The sequence below is a fragment of the Pongo abelii genome, chromosome X, assembly GCF_028885655.2.
Source record: "Pongo abelii isolate AG06213 chromosome X, NHGRI_mPonAbe1-v2.0_pri, whole genome shotgun sequence".
Classification (NCBI taxonomy): Eukaryota; Metazoa; Chordata; class Mammalia; order Primates; family Hominidae; genus Pongo; species Pongo abelii.
Genome location: NC_072008.2, coordinates 59,731,143 through 59,754,453, shown reverse-complemented (window position 1 = coordinate 59,754,453; position 23,311 = coordinate 59,731,143).

Here is a 23,311-nt window from a genome sequence, read left to right as displayed (position 1 = left end):
ACACTCTCTTTGCAGAATTTGCAAGTGTTCATTTGGAGCGCTTTGAAGCGTACGGTGGAAAAGGAAACAACTTCACATAAAAACTAAACAGAAGCACTCTAAGAAACAGCTTTCTGATGTGTGCATTCAACTAACAGAGTGGAACCTTCCTTTGGATAGAGCAGCTTTGTAACAGTGTATTTGCAGAAACTGCAAGAGGATATTTGGAGCTCTTTGAAGCGTTCGTGGGAAACGGGACTATCTTCACATAAAAACGAGACAGAAGTGTTCTCTGAAACTGCTTTGTGTTGTATGCATTCAACTCACACAGGTGAACCTTTCTTTGGATAGAGCAGTTTGAAACACTCTTTTCGTAGAATCTGCAAGTGTTCATTCGGTGGGCTTTGAGGCCTATGGTGGAATAGGAAACATCTTCACATAAAACCTAGACAGAAGCATTCTTTGAAACTTCTTTATGATGTGTGCATTCAACTCACAGAGTTGAACCTTCCTTTTCATGGAGCAGTTTGGGAAGAGCCTTTGTGCAGCCTCTGCAAGTGGATATTTGGAGCTCTTTCAGGCCTTCGTTAGAAACGGGAATATCTTCCCATTAAAACTGGACAGAAGCATTCTCACAAACTGCTTTGTGATGTGTGTGTTCAACTCACAGAGTGGAACCTTTCCTGTGCTAGAGCAGTTTTGAAACACTCTTTTTGTAGAATCTGCAAGTGTTCGTTTGGAGCGCTTTGAGGCATATGGTGGAAAAGGAAATATCTTCACATAGAAACGAGACAGAAGCCTTCTCAGAAACCTCTTTATGATGTGTGCATTCAACTCAGAGAGATAAGCCTTCCTTTTGATAGAGCAGATTTGAAACTCTGTTTTTGCAGAATCTGCAAGTGGATATTTGGAGCCCTTTCAGGCCTTCGTTGGAAAAGGGAATATCTTCACATGAAAACGAAACAGAAGCGTTCTGTGAAACTGCTTTGTGTAGTATGAATCCAGCTCACAGAGTTGAACACTTCTTTTGAAGGAGCAGTTTTGAAACACTCTTTTGGTAGAATCTGCAATTGTTCATTAGGAGCGCTTTGAGGCCTATGGTCAAGACTAAATACCTTCACATAATATCCAGACACAAGCATTCTCTGAAAGTTCTTTAGGATGTGTGCTTTCAACTCACAGTGTTCCACCTTTCTTTTGAAAGATCAGTTTTGAAACACTCTTTTTAAAGTTTCTGCAAGTGGATATTTGGAGCTCTTTCAGGCCTTGGTTGGAAAGGTGAATATCTTCACACAAAAACTAGACAGAAGCATTCTCAGAAACTGCTTTGTGTTGTGTGCGCTCAACACACAGAGTTGAACCCTGCTTTTGATAGAGCACTTTAGAAACACTCTCTTTGCAGAATTTGCAAGTGTTCATTTGGAGCGCTTTGAAGCGTACGGTGGAAAAGGAAACAACTTCACATAAAAACTAAACAGAAGCACTCTAAGAAACAGCTTTCTGATGTGTGCATTCAACTAACAGAGTGGAACCTTCCTTTGGATAGAGCAGCTTTGTAACAGTGTATTTGCAGAAACTGCAAGAGGATATTTGGAGCTCTTTGAAGCGTTCGTGGGAAACGGGACTATCTTCACATAAAAACGAGACAGAAGTGTTCTCTGAAACTGCTTTGTGTTGTATGCATTCAACTCACACAGGTGAACCTTTCTTTGGATAGAGCAGTTTGAAACACTCTTTTCGTAGAATCTGCAAGTGTTCATTCGGTGGGCTTTGAGGCCTATGGTGGAATAGCAAACATCTTCACATAAAACCTAGACAGAAGCATTCTTTGAAACTTCTTTATGATGTGTGCATTCAACTCACAGAGTTGAACCTTCCTTTTCATGGAGCAGTTTGGGAAGAGCCTTTGTGCAGCCTCTGCAAGTGGATATTTGGAGCTCTTTCAGGCCTTCGTTAGAAACGGGAATATCTTCCCATAAAAACTGGACAGAAGCATTCTCACAAACTGCTTTGTGATGTGTGTGTTCAACTCACAGAGTGGAACCTTTCCTTTGCTAGAGCAGTTTTGAAACACTCTTTTTGTAGAATCTGCAAGTGTTCGTTTGGAGCGCTTTGAGGCCTATGGTGGAAAAGGAAATATCTTCACATAGAAACGAGACAGAAGCCTTCTCAGAAACCTCTTTATGATGTGTGCATTCAATTCGGAGAGATAAGCCTTCCTTTTGATAGAGCAGTTTTGAAACTCTGTTTTTGCAGAATCTGCAAGTGGATATTTGGAGCCCTTTCAGGCCTTCGTTGGAAACGGGAATATCTTCACATGAAAACGAAACAGAAGCGTTCTGTGAAACTGCTTTGTGTAGTATGAATCCAACTCACAGAGTTGAACACTTCTTTTGAAGGAGCAGTTTTGAAACACTCTTTTGGTAGAATCTGCAATTGTTCATTAGGAGCGCTTTGAGGCCTATGGTGGAAGACTAAATACCTTCACATAATATCCAGACACAAGCATTCTCTGAAAGTTCTTTAGGATGTGTGCTTTCAACTCACAGTGTTCCACCTTTCTTTTGAAAGAGCAGTTTTGAAACACTCTTTTTAAAGTTTCTGCAAGTGGATATTTGGAGCTCTTTCAGGCCTTGCTTGGAAAGGTGAATATCTTCACATAAAAACTAGACAGAAGCATTCTCAGAAACTGCTTTGTGTTGTGTGCGCTCAACACACAGAGTTGAACCCTGCTTTTGATAGAGCACTTTAGAAACACTCTCTTTGCAGAATTTGCAAGTGTTCATTTGGAGCGCTTTGAAGCGTACGGTGGAAAAGGAAACAACTTCACATAAAAACTAAACAGAAGCACTCTAAGAAACAGCTTTCTGATGTGTGCATTCAACTAACAGAGTGGAACCTTCCTTTGGATAGAGCAGCTTTGTAACAGTGTATTTGCAGAAACTGCAAGAGGATATTTGGAGCTCTTTGAAGCGTTCGTGGGAAACGGGACTATCTTCACATAAAAACGAGACAGAAGTGTTCTCTGAAACTGCTTTGTGTTGTATGCATTCAACTCACACAGGTGAACCTTTCTTTGGATAGAGCAGTTTGAAACACTCTTTTCGTAGAATCTGCAAGTGTTCATTCGGTGGGCTTTGAGGCCTATGGTGGAATAGGAAACATCTTCACATAAAACCTAGACAGAAGCATTCTTTGAAACTTCTTTATGATGTGTGCATTCAACTCACAGAGTTGAACCTTCCTTTTCATGGAGCAGTTTGGGAAGAGCCTTTGTGCAGCCTCTGCAAGTGGATATTTGGAGCTCTTTCAGGCCTTCGTTAGAAACGGGAATATCTTCCCATAAAAACTGGACAGAAGCATTCTCACAAACTGCTTTGTGATGTGTGTGTTCAACTCACAGAGTGGAACCTTTCCTTTGCTAGAGCAGTTTTGAAACACTCTTTTTGTAGAATCTGCAAGTGTTCGTTTGGAGCGCTTTGAGGCCTATGGTGGAAAAGGAAATATCTTCACATAGAAACGAGACAGAAGCCTTCTCAGAAACCTCTTTATGATGTGTGCATTCAACTCAGAGAGATAAGCCTTCCTTTTGATAGAGCAGTTTTGAAACTCTGTTTTTGCAGAATCTGCAAGTGGATATTTGGAGCCCTTTCAGGCCTTCGTTGGAAACGGGAATATCTTCACATGAAAACGAAACAGAAGCGTTCTGTGAAATTGCTTTGTGTAGTATGAATCCAACTCACAGAGTTGAACACTTCTTTTGAAGGAGCAGTTTTGAAACACTCTTTTGGTAGAATCTGCAATTGTTCATTAGGAGCGCTTTGAGGCCTATGGTGGAAGACTAAATACCTTCACATAATATCCAGACACAAGCATTCTCTGAAAGTTCTTTAGGATGTGTGCTTTCAACTCACAGTGTTCCACCTTTCTTTTGAAAGATCAGTTTTGAAACACTCTTTTTAAAGTTTCTGCAAGTGGATATTTGGAGCTCTTTCAGGCCTTGGTTGGAAAGGTGAATATCTTCACACAAAAACTAGACAGAAGCATTCTCAGAAACTGCTTTGTGTTGTGTGCGCTCAACACACAGAGTTGAACCCTGCTTTTGATAGAGCACTTTAGAAACACTCTCTTTGCAGAATTTGCAAGTGTTCATTTGGAGCGCTTTGAAGCGTACGGTGGAAAAGGAAACAACTTCACATAAAAACTAAACAGAAGCACTCTAAGAAACAGCTTTCTGATGTGTGCATTCAACTAACAGAGTGGAACCTTCCTTTGGATAGAGCAGCTTTGTAACAGTGTATTTGCAGAAACTGCAAGAGGATATTTGGAGCTCTTTGAAGCGTTCGTGGGAAACGGGACTATCTTCACATAAAAACGAGACAGAAGTGTTCTCTGAAACTGCTTTGTGTTGTATGCATTCAACTCACACAGGTGAACCTTTCTTTGGATAGAGCAGTTTGAAACACTCTTTTCGTAGAATCTGCAAGTGTTCATTCGGTGGGCTTTGAGGCCTATGGTGGAATAGCAAACATCTTCACATAAAACCTAGACAGAAGCATTCTTTGAAACTTCTTTATGATGTGTGCATTCAACTCACAGAGTTGAACCTTCCTTTTCATGGAGCAGTTTGGGAAGAGCCTTTGTGCAGCCTCTGCAAGTGGATATTTGGAGCTCTTTCAGGCCTTCGTTAGAAACGGGAATATCTTCCCATAAAAACTGGACAGAAGCATTCTCACAAACTGCTTTGTGATGTGTGTGTTCAACTCACAGAGTGGAACCTTTCCTTTGCTAGAGCAGTTTTGAAACACTCTTTTTGTAGAATCTGCAAGTGTTCGTTTGGAGCGCTTTGAGGCCTATGGTGGAAAAGGAAATATCTTCACATAGAAACGAGACAGAAGCCTTCTCAGAAACCTCTTTATGATGTGTGCATTCAATTCGGAGAGATAAGCCTTCCTTTTGATAGAGCAGTTTTGAAACTCTGTTTTTGCAGAATCTGCAAGTGGATATTTGGAGCCCTTTCAGGCCTTCGTTGGAAACGGGAATATCTTCACATGAAAACGAAACAGAAGCGTTCTGTGAAACTGCTTTGTGTAGTATGAATCCAACTCACAGAGTTGAACACTTCTTTTGAAGGAGCAGTTTTGAAACACTCTTTTGGTAGAATCTGCAATTGTTCATTAGGAGCGCTTTGAGGCCTATGGTGGAAGACTAAATACCTTCCCATAATATCCAGACACAAGCATTCTCTGAAAGTTCTTTAGGATGTGTGCTTTCAACTCACAGTGTTCCACCTTTCTTTTGAAAGAGCAGTTTTGAAACACTCTTTTTAAAGTTTCTGCAAGTGGATATTTGGAGCTCTTTCAGGCCTTGTTTGGAAAGGTGAATATCTTCACATAAAAACTAGACAGAAGCATTCTCAGAAACTGCTTTGTGTTGTGTGCGCTCAACACACAGAGTTGAACCCTGCTTTTGATAGAGCACTTTAGAAACACTCTCTTTGCAGAATTTGCAAGTGTTCATTTGGAGCGCTTTGAAGCGTACGGTGGAAAAGGAAACAACTTCACATAAAAACTAAACAGAAGCACTCTAAGAAACAGCTTTCTGATGTGTGCATTCAACTAACAGAGTGGAACCTTCCTTTGGATAGAGCAGCTTTGTAACAGTGTATTTGCAGAAACTGCAAGAGGATATTTGGAGCTCTTTGAAGCGTTCGTGGGAAACGGGACTATCTTCACATAAAAACGAGACAGAAGTGTTCTCTGAAACTGCTTTGTGTTGTATGCATTCAACTCACACAGGTGAACCTTTCTTTGGATAGAGCAGATTGAAACACTCTTTTCGTAGAATCTGCAAGTGTTCATTCGGTGGGCTTTGAGGCCTATGGTGGAATAGGAAACATCTTCACATAAAACCTAGACAGAAGCATTCTTTGAAACTTCTTTATGATGTGTGCATTCAACTCACAGAGTTGAACCTTCCATTTCATGGAGCAGTTTGGGAAGAGCCTTTGTGCAGACTCTGCAAGTGGATATTTGGAGCTCTTTCAGGCCTTCGTTAGAAACGGGAATATCTTCCCATAAAAACTGGACAGAAGCATTCTCACAAACTGCTTTGTGATGTGTGTGTTCAACTCACAGAGTGGAACCTTTGCTGTGCTAGAGCAGTTTTGAAACACTCTTTTTGTAGAATCTGCAAGTGTTCGTTTGGAGCGCTTTGAGGCCTATGGTGGAAAAGGAAATATCTTCACATAGAAACGAGACAGAAGCCTTCTCAGAAACCTCTTTATGATGTGTGCATTCAACTCAGAGAGATAAGCCTTCCTTTTGATAGAGCAGTTTTGAAACTCTGTTTTTGCAGAATCTGCAAGTGGATATTTGGAGCCCTTTCAGGCCTTCGTTGGAAACGGGAATATCTTCACATGAAAACGAAACAGAAGCGTTCTGTGAAACTGCTTTGTGTAGTATGAATCCAACTCACAGTGTTGAACACTTCTTTTGAAGGAGCAGTTTTGAAACACTCTTTTGGCAGAATCTGCAATTGTTCATTAGGAGCGCTTTGAGGCCTATGGTGGAAGACTAAATACCTTCACATAATATCCAGACACAAGCATTCTCTGAAAGTTCTTTAGGATGTGTGCTTTCAACTCACAGTGTTCCACCTTTCTTTTGAAAGAGCAGTTTTGAAACACTCTTTTTAAAGTTTCTGCAAGTGGATATTTGGAGCTCTTTCAGGCCTTCGTTGGAAAGGTGAATATCTTCACACAAAAACTAGACAGAAGCATTCTCAGAAACTGCTTTGTGTTGTGTGCGCTCAACACACAGAGTTGAACCCTGCTTTTGATAGAGCACTTTAGAAACACTCTCTTTGCAGAATTTGCAAGTGTTCATTTGGAGCGCTTTGAAGTGTACGGTGGAAAAGGAAACAACTTCACATAAAAACTAAACAGAAGCACTCTAAGAAACAGCTTTCTGATGTGTGCATTCAACTAACAGAGTGGAACCTTCCTTTGGATAGAGCAGCTTTGTAACAGTGTATTTGCAGAAACTGCAAGAGGATATTTGGAGCTCTGTGAAGCGTTCGTGGGAAACGGGACTATCTTCACATAAAAACGAGACAGAAGTGTTCTCTGAAACTGCTTTTTGTTGTATGCATTCAACTCACACAGGTGAACCTTTCTTTGGATAGAGCAGTTTGAAACACTCTTTTCGTAGAATCTGCAAGTGTTCATTCGGTGGGCTTTGAGGCCTATGGTGGAATAGGAAACATCTTCACATAAAACCAAGGCAGAAGCATTCTTTGAAACTTCTTTATGATGTGTGCATTCAACTCACAGAGTTGAACCTTCCTTTTCATGGAGCAGTTTGGGAAGAGCCTTTGTGCAGCCTCTGCAAGTGGATATTTGGAGCTCTTTCAGGCCTTCGTTAGAAACGGGAATATCTTCCCATAAAAACTGGACAGAAGCATTCTCACAAACTGCTTTGTGATGTGTGTGTTCAACTCACAGAGTGGAACCTTTCCTTTGCTAGAGCAGTTTTGAAACACTCTTTTTGTAGAATCTGCAAGTGTTCGTTTGGAGCGCTTTGAGGCCTATGGTGGAAAAGGAAATATCTTCACATAGAAACGAGACAGAAGCCTTCTCAGAAACCTCTTTATGATGTGTTCATTCAACTCAGAGAGATAAGCCTTCCTTTTGATAGAGCAGTTTTGAAACTCTGTTTTTGCAGAATCTGCAAGTGGATATTTGGAGCCCTTTCAGGCCTTCGTTGGAAACGGGAATATCTTCACATGAAAACGAAACAGAAGCGTTCTGTGAAACTGCTTTGTGTGGTATGAATCCAACTCACAGAGTTGAACACTTCTTTTGAAGGAGCAGTTTTGAAACATTCTTTTGGTAGAATCTGCAATTGTTCATTAGGAGCGCTTTGAGGCCTATGGTGGAAGACTAAATACCTTCACATAATATCCAGACACAAGCATTCTCTGAAAGTTCTTTAGGATGTGTGCTTTCAACTCACAGTGTTCCACCTTTCTTTTGAAAGAGCAGTTTTGAAACACTCTTTTTAAAGTTTCTGCAAGTGGATATTTGGCGCTCTTTCAGGCCTTGGTTGGAAACGTGAATATCTTCACATAAAAACTAGACAGAAGCATTCTCAGAAACTGCTTTGTGTTGTGTGCGCTCAACACACAGAGTTGAACCCTGCTTTTGATAGAGCACTTTAGAAACACTCTCTTTGCAGAATTTGCAAGTGTTCATTTGGAGCGCTTTGAAGCGTACGGTGGAAAAGGAAACAACTTCACATAAAAACTAAACAGAAGCACTCTAAGAAACAGCTTTCTGATGTGTGCATTCAACTAACAGAGTGGAACCTTCCTTTGGATAGAGCAGCTTTGTAACAGTGTATTTGTAGAAACTGCAAGAGGATATTTGGAGCTCTTTGAAGCGTTCGTGGGAAACGGGACCATCTTCACATAAAAACGAGACAGAAGTGTTCTCTGAAACTGCTTTTTGTTGTATGCATTCAACTCACACAGGTGAACCTTTCTTTGGATAGAGCAGTTTGAAACACTCTTTTCGTAGAATCTGCAAGTGTTCATTCGGTGGGCTTTGAGGTCTATGGTGGAATAGGAAACATCTTCACATAAAACCTAGACAGAAGCATTCTTTGAAACTTCTTTATGATGTGTGCATTCAACTCACAGAGTTGAACCTTCCTTTTCATGGAGCAGTTTGGGAAGAGCCTTTGTGCAGCCTCTGCAAGTGGATATTTGGAGCTCTTTCAGGCCTTCGTTAGAAACGGGAATATCTTCCCATTAAAACTGGACAGAAGCATTCTCACAAACTGCTTTGTGATGTGTGTGTTCAACTCACAGAGTGGAACCTTTGCTGTGCTAGAGCAGTTTTGAAACACTCTTTTTGTAGAATCTGCAAGTGTTCGTTTGGAGCGCTTTGAGGCCTATGGTGGAAAAGGAAATATCTTCACATAGAAACGAGACAGAAGCCTTCTCAGAAACCTCCTTATGATGTGTGCTTTCAACTCAGAGAGATAAGCCTTCCTTTTGATAGAGCAGTTTTGAAACTCTGTTTTTGCAGAATCTGCAAGTGGATATTTGGAGCCCTTTCAGGCCTTCGTTGGAAACGGGAATATCTTCACATGAAAACGAAACAGAAGCGTTCTGTGAAACTGCTTTGTGTGGTATGAATCCAACTCACAGAGTTGAACACTTCTTTTGAAGGAGCAGTTTTGAAACATTCTTTTGGTAGAATCTGCAATTGTTCATTAGGAGCGCTTTGAGGCCTATGGTGGAAGACTAAATACCTTCACATAATATCCAGACACAAGCATTCTCTGAAAGTTCTTTAGGATGTGTGCTTTCAACTCACAGTGTTCCACCTTTCTTTTGAAAGAGCAGTTTTGAAACACTCTTTTTAAAGTTTCTGCAAGTGGATATTTGGAGCTCTTTCAGGCCTTGGTTGGAAACGTGAATATCTTCACATAAAAACTAGACAGAAGCATTCTCAGAAACTGCTTTGTGTTGTGTGCGCTCAACACACAGAGTTGAACCCTGCTTTTGATAGAGCACTTTAGAAACACTCTCTTTGCAGAATTTGCAAGTGTTCATTTGGAGGGCTTTGAAGCGTACGGTGGAAAAGGAAACAACTTCACATAAAAACTAAACAGAAGCACTCTAAGAAACAGCTTTCTGATGTGTGCATTCAACTAACAGAGTGGAACCTTCCTTTGGATAGAGCAGCTTTGTAACAGTGTATTTGTAGAAACTGCAAGAGGATATTTGGAGCTCTTTGAAGCGTTCGTGGGAAACGGGACCATCTTCACATAAAAACGAGACAGAAGTGTTCTCTGAAACTGCTTTTTGTTGTATGCATTCAACTCACACAGGTGAACCTTTCTTTGGATAGAGCAGTTTGAAACACTCTTTTCGTAGAATCTGCAAGTGTTCATTCGGTGGGCTTTGAGGCCTATGGTGGAATAGGAAACATCTTCACATAAAACCTAGACAGAAGCATTCTTTGAAACTTCTTTATGATGTGTGCATTCAACTCACAGAGTTGAACCTTCCTTTTCATGGAGCAGTTTGGGAAGAGCCTTTGTGCAGCCTCTGCAAGTGGATATTTGGAGCTCTTTCAGGCCTTCGTTAGAAACGGGAATATCTTCCCATTAAAACTGGACAGAAGCATTCTCACAAACTGCTTTGTGATGTGTGTGTTCAACTCACAGAGTGGAACCTTTGCTGTGCTAGAGCAGTTTTGAAACACTCTTTTTGTAGAATCTGCAAGTGTTCGTTTGGAGCGCTTTGAGGCCTATGGTGGAAAAGGAAATATCTTCACATAGAAACGAGACAGAAGCCTTCTCAGAAACCTCTTTATGATGTGTGCATTCAACTCAGAGAGATAAGCCTTCCTTTTGATAGAGCAGTTTTGAAACTCTGTTTTTGCAGAATCTGCAAGTGGATATTTGGAGCCCTTTCAGGCCTTCATTGGAAACGGGAATATCTTCACATGAAAACGAAACAGAAGCGTTCTGTGAAACTGCTTTGTGTGGTATGAATCCAACTCACAGAGTTGAACACTTCTTTTGAAGGAGCAGTTTTGAAACACTCTTTTGGTAGAATCTGCAATTGTTCATTAGGAGCGCTTTGAGGCCTATGGTGGAAGACTAAATACCTTCACATAATATCCAGACACAAGCATTCTCTGAAAGTTCTTTACGATGTGTGCTTTCAACTCACAGTGTTCCACCTTTCTTTTGAAAGAGCAGTTTTGAAACACTCTTTTTAAAGTTTCTGCAAGTGGATATTTGGAGCTCTTTCAGGCCTTGGTTGGAAACGTGAATATCTTCACATAAAAACTAGACAGAAGCATTCTCAGAAACTGCTTTGTGTTGTGTGCGCTCAACACACAGAGTTGAACCCTGCTTTTGATAGAGCACTTTAGAAACACTCTCTTTGCAGAATTTGCAAGTGTTCATTTGGAGCGCTTTGAAGCGTACGGTGGAAAAGGAAACAACTTCACATAAAAACTAAACAGAAGCACTCTAAGAAACAGCTTTCTGATGTGCGCATTCAACTAACAGAGTGGAACCTTCCTTTGGATAGAGCAGCTTTGTAACAGTGTATTTGCAGAAACTGCAAGAGGATATTTGGAGCTCTTTGAAGCGTTCGTGGGAAACGGGACTATCTTCACATAAAAACGAGACAGAAGTATTCTCTGAAACTGCTTTGTGTTGTATGCATTCAACTCACACAGGTGAAGCTTTCTTTGGATAGAGCAGTTTGAAACACTCTTTTCGTAGAATCTGCAAGTGTTCATTCGGTGGGCTTTGAGGCCTATGGTGGAATAGGAAACATCTTCACATAAAACCTAGACAGAAGCATTCTTTGAAACTTCTTTATGATATGTGCATTCAACTCACAGAGTTGAACCTTCCTTTTCATGGAGCAGTTTGGGAAGAGCCTTTGTGCAGCCTCTGCAAGTGGATATTTGGAGCTCTTTCAGGCCTTCGTTAGAAACGGGAATATCTTCCCATAAAAACTGGACAGAAGCATTCTCACAAACTGCTTTGTGATGTGTGTGTTCAACTCACAGAGTGGAACCTTTCCTTTGCTAGAGCAGTTTTGAAACACTCTTTTTGTAGAATCTGCAAGTGTTCGTTTGGAGCGCTTTGAGGCCTATGGTGGAAAAGGAAATATCTTCACATAGAAACGAGACAGAAGCCTTCTCAGAAACCTCTTTATGATGTGTGCATTCAACTCAGAGAGATAAGCCTTCCTTTTGATAGAGCAGTTTTGAAACTCTGTTTTTGCAGAATCTGCAAGTGGATATTTGGAGCCCTTTCAGGCCTTCGTTGGAAACGGGAATATCTTCACATGAAAACGAAACAGAAGCGTCCTGTGAAATTGCTTTGTGTAGTATGAATCCAACTCACAGAGTTGAACACTTCTTTTGAAGGAGCAGTTTTGAAACACTCTTTTGGTAGAATCTGCAATTGTTCATTAGGAGCGCTTTGAGGCCTATGGTGGAAGACTAAATACCTTCACATAATATCCAGACACAAGCATTCTCTGAAAGTTCTTTAGGATGTGTGCTTTCAACTCACAGTGTTCCACCTTTCTTTTGAAAGAGCAGTTTTGAAACACTCTTTTTAAAGTTTCTGCAAGTGGATATTTGGAGCTCTTTCAGGCCTTGGTTGGAAAGGTGAATATCTTCACACAAAAACTAGACAGAAGCATTCTCAGAAACTGCTTTGTGTTGTGTGCGCTCAACACACAGAGTTGAACCCTGCTTTTGATAGAGCACTTTAGAAACACTCTCTTTGCAGAATTTGCAAGTGTTCATTTGGAGCGCTTTGAAGCGTACGGTGGAAAAGGAAACAACTTCACATAAAAACTAAACAGAAGCACTCTAAGAAACAGCTTTCTGATGTGTGCATTCAACTAACAGAGTGGAACCTTCCTTTGGATAGAGCAGCTTTGTAACAGTGTATTTGCAGAAACTGCAAGAGGATATTTGGAGCTCTTTGAAGCGTTCGTGGGAAACGGGACTATCTTCACATAAAAACGAGACAGAAGTGTTCTCTGAAACTGCTTTGTGTTGTATGCATTCAACTCACACAGGTGAACCTTTCTTTGGATAGAGCAGTTTGAAACACTCTTTTCGTAGAATCTGCAAGTGTTCATTCGGTGGGCTTTGAGGCCTATGGTGGAATAGGAAACATCTTCACATAAAACCAAGACAGAAGCATTCTTTGAAACTTCTTTATGATGTGTGCATTCAACTCACAGAGTTGAACCTTCCTTTTCATGGAGCAGTTTGGGAAGAGCCTTTGTGCAGCCTCTGCAAGTGGATATTTGGAGCTCTTTCAGGCCTTCGTTAGAAACGGGAATATCTTCCCAGAAAAACTGGACAGAAGCATTCTCACAAACTGCTTTGTGATGTGTGTGTTCAACTCACAGAGTGGAACCTTTCCTTTGCTAGTGCAGTTTTGAAACACTCTTTTTGTAGAATCTGCAAGTGTTCGTTTGGAGCGCTTTGAGGCCTATTTTTGGAAAAGGAAATATCTTCACATAGAAACGAGACAGAAGCCTTCTCAGAAACCTCTTTTTGATGTGTGCACTCAACTCAGAGAGATAAGCCTTCCTTTTGAAAGAGCAGTTTTGAAACTCTGTTTTTGCAGAATCTGCAAGTGGATATTTGGAGCCCTTTCAGGCCTTCGTTGGAAACGGGAATATCTTCACATGAAAACGAAACAGAAGCGTTCTGTGAAACTGCTTTGTGTAGTATGAATCCAACTCACAGAGTTGAACACTTCTTTTGAAGGAGCAGTTTTGAAACACTCTTTTGGTAGAATCTGCAATTGTTCATTAGGAGCGCTTTGAGGCCTATGGTGGAAGACTAAATACCTTCACATAATATCCAGACACAAGCATTCTCTGAAAGTTCTTTAGGATGTGTGCTTTCAACTCACAGTGTTCCACCTTTCTTTTGAAAGAGCAGTTTTGAAACACTCTTTTTAAAGTTTCTGCAAGTGGATATTTGGAGCTCTTTCAGGCCTTGGTTGGAAAGGTGAATATCTTCACACAAAAACTAGACAGAAACATTCTCAGAAACTGCTTTGTGTTGTGTGTGCTCAACACACAGAATTGAACCCTGCTTTTGATAGAGCACTTTAGAAACACTCTCTTTGCAGAATTTGCAAGTGTTCATTTGGAGCGCTTTGAAGCGTACGGTGGAAAAGGAAACAACTTCACATAAAAAGTAAACAGAAGCACTCTAAGAAACAGCTTTCTGATGTGTGCATTCAACTAACAGAGTGGAACCTTCCTTTGGATAGAGCAGCTTTGTAACAGTGTATTTGCAGAAACTGCAAGAGGATATTTGGAGCTCTTTGAAGCGTTCGTGGGAAACGGGACTATCGTCACATAAAAACGAGACAGAAGTGTTCTCTGAAACTGCTTTGTGTTGTATGCATTCAACTCACACAGGTGAACCTTTCTTTGGATAGAGCAGTTTGAAACACTCTTTTCGTAGAATCTGCAAGTGTTCATTCGGTGGGCTTTGAGGCCTATGGTGGAATAGGAAACATCTTCACATAAAACCTAGACAGAAGCATTCTTTGAAACTTCTTTATGATGTGTGCATTCAACTCACAGAGTTGAACCTTCCTTTTCATGGAGCAGTTTGGGAAGAGCCTTTGTGCAGCCTCTGCAAGTGGATATTTGGAGCTCTTTCAGGCCTTCGTTAGAAACGGGAATATCTTCCCATAAAAACTGGACAGAAGCAATCTCACAAACTGCTTTGTGATGTGTGTGTTCAACTCACAGAGTGGAACCTTTCCTTTGCGAGAGCAGTTTTGAAACACTCTTTTTGTAGAATTTGCAAGTGTTCGTTTGGAGCGCTTTGAGGCCTATGGTGGAAAAGGAAATATCTTCACATAGAAACGAGACAGAAGCCTTCTCAGAAACCTCTTTATGATGTGTGCACTCAACTCAGAGAGATAAGCCTTCCTTTTGATAGAGCAGTTTTGAAACTCTGTTTTTGCAGAATCTGCAAGTGGATATTTGGAGCCCTTTCAGGCCTTCGTTGGAAACGGGAATATCTTCACATGAAAACGAAACAGAAGCGTTCTGTGAAACTGCTTTGTGTAGTATGAATCCAACTCACAGAGTTGAACACTTCTTTTGAAGGAGCAGTTTTGAAACACTCTTTTGGTAAAATCTGCAATTGTTCATTAGGAGCGCTTTGAGGCCTATGGTGGAAGACTAAATACCTTCACATAATATCCAGACACAAGCATTCTCTGAAAGTTCTTTAGGATGTGTGCTTTCAACTCACAGTGTTCCACCTTTCTTTTGAAAGAGCAGTTTTGAAACACTCTTTTTAAAGTTTCTGCAAGTGGATATTTGGAGCTCTTTCAGGCCTTGGTTGGAAAGGTGAATATCTTCACACAAAAACTAGACAGAAGCATTCTCAGAAACTGCTTTGTGTTGTGTGCGCTCAACACACAGAGTTGAACCCTGCTTTTGATAGAGCACTTTAGAAACACTCTCTTTGCAGAATTTGCAAGTGTTCATTTGGAGCGCTTTGAAGCGTACGGTGGAAAAGGAAACAACTTCACATAAAAACTAAACGGAAGCACTCTAAGAAACAGCTTTCTGATGTGTGCATTCAACTAACAGAGTGGAACCTTCCTTTGGATAGAGCAGCTTTGTAACAGTGTATTTGCAGAAACTGCAAGAGGATATTTGGAGCTCTTTGAAGCGTTCGTGGGAAACGGGACTATCTTCACATAAAAACGAGACAGAAGTGTTCTCTGAAACTGCTTTGTGTTGTATGCATTCAACTCACACAGGTGAACCTTTCTTTGGATAAAGCAGTTTGAAACACTCTTTTCGTAGAATCTGCAAGTGTTCATTCGGTGGGCTTTGAGGCCTATGGTGGAATAGGAAACATCTTCACATAAAACCTTGACAGAAGCATTCTTTGAAACTTCTTTATGATGTGTGCATTCAACTCACAGAGTTGAACCTTCCTTTTCATGGAGCAGTTTGGGAAGCGCCTTTGTGCAGCCTCTGCAAGTGGATATTTGGAGCTCTTTCAGGCCTTCGTTAGAAACGGGAATATCTTCCCATAAAAACTGGACAGAAGCATTCTCACAAACTGCTTTGTGATGTGTGTGTTCAACTCACAGAGTGGAACCTTTCCTTTGCTAGAGCAGTTTTGAAACACTCTTTTTGTAGAATCTGCAAGTGTTCGTTTGGAGCGCTTTGAGGCCTATGGTGGAAAAGGAAATACCTTCACATAGAAACGAGACAGAAGCCTTCTCAGAAACCTCTTTATGATGTGTGCATTCAACTCAGAGAGATAAGCCTTCCTTTTGATAGAGCAGTTTTGAAACTCTGTTTTTGCAGAATCTGCAAGTGGATATTTGGAGCCCTTTCAGGCCTTCGTTGGAAACGGGAATATCTTCACATGAAAACGAAACAGAAGCGTTCTGTGAAACTGCTTTGTGTAGTATGAATCCAACTCACAGAGTTGAACACTTCTTTTGAAGGAGCAGTTTTGAAACAGTCTTTTGGTAGAATCTGCAATTGTTCATTAGGAGCGCTTTGAGGCCTATGGTGGAAGACTAAATACCTTCACATAATATCCAGACACAAGCATTCTCTGAAAGTTCTTTAGGATGTGTGCTTTCAACTCACAGTGTTCCACCTTTCTTTTGAAAGAGCAGTTTTGAAACACTCTTTTTAAAGTTTCTGCAAGTGGATATTTGGAGCTCTTTCAGGCCTTGGTTGGAAAGGTGAATATCTTCACATAAAAACTAGACAGAAGCATTCTCAGAAACTGCTTTGTGTTGTGTGCGCTCAACACACAGAGTTGAACCCTGCTTTTGATAGAGCACTTTAGAAACACTCTCTTTGCAGAATTTGCAAGTGTTCATTTGGAGCGCTTTGAAGCGTACGGTGGAAAAGGAAACAACTTCACATAAAAACTAAACAGAAGCACTCTAAGAAACAGCTTTCTGATGTGTGCATTCAACTAACAGAGTGGAACCTTCCTTTGGATAGAGCAGCTTTGTAACAGTGTATTTGCAGAAACTGCAAGAGGATATTTGGAGCTCTTTGAAGCGTTCGTGGGAAACGGGACTATCTTCACATAAAAACGAGACAGAAGTGTTCTCTGAAACTGCTTTGTGTTGTATGCATTCAACTCACACAGGTGAACCTTTCTTTGGATAGAGCAGTTTGCAACACTCTTTTCGTAGAATCTGCAAGTGTTCATTCGGTGGGCTTTGAGGCCTATGGTGGAATAGGAAACATCTTCACATAAAACCTAGACAGAAGCATTCTTTGAAACTTCTTTATGATGTGTGCATTCAACTCACAGAGTTGAACCTTCCTTTTCATGGAGCAGTTTGGGAAGAGCCTTTGTGCAGCCTCTGCAAGTGGATATTTGGAGCTCTTTCAGGCCTTCGTTAGAAACGGGAATATCTTCCCAGAAAAACTGGACAGAAGCATTCTCACAAACTGCTTTGTGATGTGTGTGTTCAACTCACAGAGTGGAACCTTTCCTTTGCTAGAGCAGTTTTGAAACACTCTTTTTGTAGAATCTGCAAGTGTTCGTTTGGAGCGCTTTGAGGCCTATGGTGGAAAAGGAAATACCTTCACATAGAAACGAGACAGAAGCCTTCTCAGAAACCTCTTTATGATGTGTGCATTCAACTCAGAGAGATAAGCCTTCCTTTTGATAGAGCAGTTTTGAAACTCTGTTTTTGCAGAATCTGCAAGTGGATATTTGGAGCCCTTTCAGGCCTTCGTTGGAAACGGGAATATCTTCACATGAAAACGAAACAGAAGCGTTCTGTGAAACTGCTTTGTGTAGTATGAATCCAACTCACAGAGTTGAACACTTCTTTTGAAGGAGCAGTTTTGAAACACTCTTTTGGTAGAATCTGCAATTGTTCATTAGGAGCGCTTTGAGGCCTATGGTGGAAGACTAAATACCTTCCCATAATATCCAGACACAAGCATTCTCTGAAAGTTCTTTACGATGTGTGCTTTCAACTCATAGTGTTCCACCTTTCTTTTGAAAGAGCAGTTTTGAAACACTCTTTTTAAAGTTTCTGCAAGTGGATATTTGGAGCTCTTTCGGGCCTTGGTTGGAAAGGTGAATATCTTCACACAAAAACTAGACAGAAGCATTCTCAGAAACTGCTTTGTGTTGTGTGCGCTCAACACACAGAGTTGAACCCTGCTTTTGATAGAGCACTTTAGAAACACTCTCTTTGCAGAATTTGCAAGTGTTCATTTGGAGCGCTTTGAAGCGTACGGTGGAAAAGGAAACAACTTCACATAAAAACTAAACAGAAGCACTCTAAGAAACAGCTTTCTGATGTGTGCATTCAACTAACAGAGTGGAACCTTCCTTTGGATAGAGCAGCTTTGTAACAGTGTATTTGCAGAAACTGCAAGAGGATATTTGGAGCTCTTTGAAGCGTTCGTGGGAAACGGGACTGTCTTCACATAAAAACGAGACAGAAGTGTTCTCTGAAACTGCTTTGTGTTGTATGCATTCAACTCACACAGGTGAACCTTTCTTTGGATAGAGCAGTTTGAAACACTCTTTTCGTAGAATCTGCAAGTGTTCATTCGGTGGGCTTTGAGGCCTATGGTGGAATAGGAAACATCTTCACATAAAACCTAGACAGAAGCATTCTTTGAAACTTCTTTATGATGTGTGCATTCAACTCACAGAGTTGAACCTTCCTTTTCATGGAGCAGTTTGGGAAGAGCCTTTGTGCAGCCTCTGCAGGTGGATATTTGGAGCTCTTTCAGGCCTTCGTTAGAAACGGGAATATCTTCCCAGAAAAACTGGACAGAAGCATTCTCACAAACTGCTTTGTGATGTGTGTGTTCAACTCACAGAGTGGAACCGTTCCTGTGCTAGAGCAGTTTTGAAACACTCTTTTTGTAGAATCTGCAAGTGTCCGTTTGGAGCGCTTTGAGGCCTATGGTGGAAAAGGAAATATCTTCACATAGAAACGAGACAGAAGCCTTCTCAGAAACCTCTTTATGAGGCGTGCATTCAACTCAGAGAGATAAGCCTTCCTTTTGATAGAGCAGTTTTGAAACTCTGTTTTTGCAGAATCTGCAAGTGGATATTTGGAGCCCTTTCAGGCCTTCGTTGGAAACGGGAATATCTTCACATGAAAACGAAACAGAAGCGTTCTGTGAAACTGCTTTGTGTAGTATGAATCCAACTCACAGAGTTGAACACTTCTTTTGAAGGAGCAGTTTTGAAACAGTCTTTTGGTAGAATCTGCAATTGTTCATTAGGAGCGCTTTGAGGCCTATGGTGGAAGACTAAATACCTTCCCATAATATCCAGACACAAGCATTCTCTGAAAGTTCTTTAGGATGTGTGCTTTCAACTCACAGTGTTCCACCTTTCTTTTGAAAGAGCAGTTTTGAAACACTCTTTTTAAAGTTTCTGCAAGTGGATATTTGGAGCTCTTTCGGGCCTTGGTTGGAAAGGTGAATATCTTCACACAAAAACTAGACAGAAGCATTCTCAGAAACTGCTTTGTGTTGTGTGCGCTCAACACACAGAGTTGAACCCTGCTTTTGATAGAGCACTTTAGAAACACTCTCTTTGCAGAATTTGTAAGTGTTCATTTGGAGCGCTTTGAAGCGTACGGTGGAAAAGGAAACAACTTCACATAAAAACTAAACAGAAGCACTCTAAGAAACAGCTTTCTGATGTGTGCATTCAACGAACAGAGTGGAACCTTCCTTTGGATAGAGCAGCTTTGTAACAGTGTATTTGCAGAAACTGCAAGAGGATATTTGGAGCTCTTTGAAGCGTTCGTGGGAAACGGGACTGTCTTCACATAAAAACGAGACAGAAGTGTTCTCTGAAACTGCTTTGTGTTGTATGCATTCAACTCACACAGGTGAACCTTTCTTTGGATAGAGCAGTTTGAAACACTCTTTTCGTAGAATCTGCGAGTGTTCATTCGGTGGGCTTTGAGGCCTATGGTGGAATAGGAAACATCTTCACATAAAACCTAGACAGAAGCATTCTTTGAAACTTCTTTATGATGTGTGCATTCAACTCACAGAGATGAACCTTCCTTTTCATGGAGCAGTTTGGGAAGAGCCTTTGTGCAGCCTCTGCAAGTGGATATTTGGAGCTCTTTCAGGCCTTCGTTAGAAACGGGAATATCTTCCCATAAAAACTGGACAGAAGCATTCTCACAAACTGCTTTGTGATGTGTGTGTTCAACTCACAGAGTGGAACCTTTCCTGTGCTAGAGCAGTTTTGAAACACTCTTTTTGTAGAATCTGCAAGTGTTCGTTTGGAGCGCTTTGAGGCCTATGGTGGAAAAGGAAATATCTTCACATAGAAACGAGACAGAAGCCTTCTCAGAAACCTCTTTATGATGTGTGCATTCAACTCAGAGAGATAAGCCTTCCTTTTGATAGAGCAGTTTTGAAACTCTGTTTTTGCAGAATCTGCAAGTGGATATTTGGAGCCCTTTCAGGCCTTCGTTGGAAACGGGAATATCTTCACATGAAAACGAAACAGAAGCGTTCTGTGAAACTGCTTTGTGTAGTATGAATCCAACTCACAGAGTTGAACACTTCTTTTGAAGGAGCAGTTTTGAAACACTCTTTTGGTAGAATCTGCAATTGTTCATTAGGAGCGCTTTGAGGCCTATGGTGGAAGACTAAATACCTTCCCATAATATCCAGACACAAGCATTCTCTGAAAGTTCTTTAGGATGTGTGCTTTCAACTCACAGTGTTCCACCTTTCTTTTGAAAGAGCAGTTTTGAAACACTCTTTTTAAAGTTTCTGCAAGTGGATATTTGGAGCTCTTTCGGGCCTTGGTTGGAAAGGTGAATATCTTCACACAAAAACTAGACAGAAGCATTCTCAGAAACTGCTTTGTGTTGTGTGCGCTCAACACACAGAGTTGAACCCTGCTTTTGATAGAGCACTTTAGAAACACTCTCTTTGCAGAATTTGCAAGTGTTCATTTGGAGCGCTTTGAAGCGTACGGTGGAAAAGGAAACAACTTCACATAAAAACTAAACAGAAGCACTCTAAGAAACAGCTTTCTGATGTGTGCATTCAACTAACAGAGTGGAACCTTCCTTTGGATAGAGCAGCTTTGTAACAGTGTATTTGCAGAAACTGCAAGAGGATATTTGGAGCTCTGTGAAGCGTTCGTGGGAAACGGGACTATCTTCACATAAAAACGAGACAGAAGTGTTCTCTGAAACTGCTTTGTGTTGTATGCATTCAACTCACACAGGTGAACCTTTCTTTGGATAGAGCAGTTTGAAACGCTCTTTTCGTAGAATCTGCAAGTGTTCATTCGGTGGGCTTTGAGGCCTATGGTGGAATAGGAAACATCTTCACATAAAACCTAGACAGAAGCATTCTTTGAAACTTCTTTATGATGTGTGCATTCAACTCACAGAGTTGAACCTTCCTTTTCATGGAGCAGTTTGGGAAGAGCCTTTGTGCAGCCTCTGCAAGTGGATATTTGGAGCTCTTTCAGGCCTTCGTTAGAAACGGGAATATCTTCCCAGAAAAACTGGACAGAAGCATTCTCACAAACTGCTTTGTGATGTGTGTGTTCAACTCACAGAGTGGAACCGTTCCTGTGCTAGAGCAGTTTTGAAACACTCTTTTTGTAGAATCTGCAAGTGTTCGTTTGGAGCGCTTTGAGGCCTATGGTGGAAAAGGAAATATCTTCACATAGAAACGAGACAGAAGCCTTCTCAGAAACCTCTTTATGATGTGTGCATTCAACTCAGAGAGATAAGCCTTCCTTTTGATAGAGCAGTTTTGAAACTCTGTTTTTGCAGAATCTGCAAGTGGATATTTGGAGCCCTTTCAGGCCTTCGTTGGAAACGGGAATATCTTCACATGAAAACGAAACAGAAGCGTTCTGTGAAACTGCTTTGTGTAGTATGAATCCAACTCACAGAGTTGAACACTTCTTTTGAAGGAGCAGTTTTGAAACACTCTTTTGGTAGAATCTGCAATTGTTCATTAGGAGCGCTTTGAGGCCTATGGTGGAAGACTAAATACCTTCCCATAATATCCAGACACAAGCATTCTCTGAAAGTTCTTTAGGATGTGTGCTTTCAACTCACAGTGTTCCACCTTTCTTTTGAAAGAGCAGTTTTGAAACACTCTTTTTAAAGTTTCTGCAAGTGGATATTTGGAGCTCTTTCGGGCCTTGGTTGGAAAGGTGAATATCTTCACACAAAAACTAGACAGAAGCATTCTCAGAAACTGCTTTGTGTTGTGTGCGCTCAACACACAGAGTTGAACCCTGCTTTTGATAGAGCACTTTAGAAACACTCTCTTTGCAGAATTTGTAAGTGTTCATTTGGAGCGCTTTGAAGCGTACGGTGGAAAAGGAAACAACTTCACATAAAAACTAAACAGAAGCACTCTAAGAAACAGCTTTCTGATGTGTGCATTCAACTAACAGAGTGGAACCTTCCTTTGGATAGAGCAGCTTTGTAACAGTGTATTTGCAGAAACTGCAAGAGGATATTTGGAGCTCTTTGAAGCGTTCGTGGGAAACGGGACTGTCTTCACATAAAAACGAGACAGAAGTGTTCTCTGAAACTGCATTGTGTTGTATGCATTCAACTCACACAGGTGAACCTTTCTTTGGATAGAGCAGTTTGAAACACTCTTTTCGTAGAATCTGCGAGTGTTCATTCGGTGGGCTTTGAGGCCTATGGTGGAATAGGAAACATCTTCACATAAAACCTAGACAGAAGCATTCTTTGAAACTTCTTTATGATGTGTGCATTCAACTCACAGAGTTGAACCTTCCTTTTCATGGAGCAGTTTGGGAAGAGCCTTTGTGCAGCCTCTGCAAGTGGATATTTGGAGCTCTTTCAGGCCTTCGTTAGAAACGGGAATATCTTCCCATAAAAACTGGACAGAAGCATTCTCACAAACTGCTTTGTGATGTGTGTGTTCAACTCACAGAGTGGAACCTTTCCTGTGCTAGAGCAGTTTTGAAACACTCTTTTTGTAGAATCTGCAAGTGTTCGTTTGGAGCGCTTTGAGGCCTATGGTGGAAAAGGAAATATCTTCACATAGAAACGAGACAGAAGCCTTCTCAGAAACCTCTTTATGATGTGTGCATTCAACTCAGAGAGATAAGCCTTCCTTTTGATAGAGCAGTTTTGAAACTCTGTTTTTGCAGAATCTGCAAGTGGATATTTGGAGCCCTTTCAGGCCTTCGTTGGAAACGGGAATATCTTCACATGAAAACGAAACAGAAGCGTTCTGTGAAACTGCTTTGTGTAGTATGAATCCAACTCACAGAGTTGAACACTTCTTTTGAAGGAGCAGTTTTGAAACACTCTTTTGGTAGAATCTGCAATTGTTCATTAGGAGCGCTTTGAGGCCTATGGTGGAAGACTAAATACCTTCCCATAATATCCAGACACAAGCATTCTCTGAAAGTTCTTTAGGATGTGTGCTTTCAACTCACAGTGTTCCACCTTTCTTTTGAAAGAGCAGTTTTGAAACACTCTTTTTAAAGTTTCTGCAAGTGGATATTTGGAGCTCTTTCGGGCCTTGGTTGGAAAGGTGAATATCTTCACACAAAAACTAGACAGAAGCATTCTCAGAAACTGCTTTGTGTTGTGTGCGCTCAACACACAGAGTTGAACCCTGCTTTTGATAGAGCACTTTAGAAACACTCTCTTTGCAGAATTTGCAAGTGTTCATTTGGAGCGCTTTGAAGCGTACGGTGGAAAAGGAAACAACT